We start from the raw sequence: 559 nt of genomic DNA on the forward strand, positions 1-559 counted from the left end.
CCGGTCGCTCCGAGCCTCGCCCCCTCGCGGCGCCAGGCGGCGTCAGAGGGACGGGCCGGCGTGGCACGGGGCGAGGGGCGGGGCCTCACCGGCGATGAGAAACTCCTCGCTGCGGTTCTGGGACCTGTGGAGGTATCCGCAGACGCTCTCCACGGTGGGCGTGTAGACGAACCGGATGTCAGAGGCATCCCCCAAGGCGCTGAACCCTTTGAACATCTGTCGATAGGTGAGGGGAAGAATCTCTTTTTACTGATATAATCCTCCCCCTCCACGTTCTTCCCCGAAGTCGCAGAGCACCCTGACATCACAGCCAACTTCCTCGACAAACTGGTGGCCCTTGGCTTTTACTTTGACGGGAAGGAAGACGTTAGGAGCTGCTGGGAAAAGGGTAGGAGGGATACCTTGGTCATCTTGATCTCGTAACGCTGGCTTAAAACGGTCTGGTTGACTTCTGCGGTCCCCACGAACTTGGCCCTGATGACTGCAGGAGAGGAGGTGGGGAGAGACGAGTCAAACGGACTGCATGCGCCAATAAAATAAAATAATCACAATACTAATA

General features: G+C 57.8%; 1 protein-coding gene across 1 annotated transcript in view; it reads left to right on the forward strand.

Moving 5' to 3' along the window:
- The window catches only part of SYN1 (synapsin I), a gene marked incomplete at its 5' end in the record, with an annotated part of 48,902 nt that overhangs the window by 39,517 nt on the left and 8,826 nt on the right, over positions 1 to 559 (forward strand). The gene's annotated exons all lie outside the window — the stretch shown is intronic.

Source organism: Crocuta crocuta, unplaced genomic scaffold (genome assembly GCF_008692635.1).
Source record: "Crocuta crocuta isolate KB4526 unplaced genomic scaffold, BGI_CrCroc_1.0 scaffold610, whole genome shotgun sequence".
In the NCBI taxonomy this organism is placed as follows: Eukaryota; Metazoa; Chordata; class Mammalia; order Carnivora; family Hyaenidae; genus Crocuta; species Crocuta crocuta.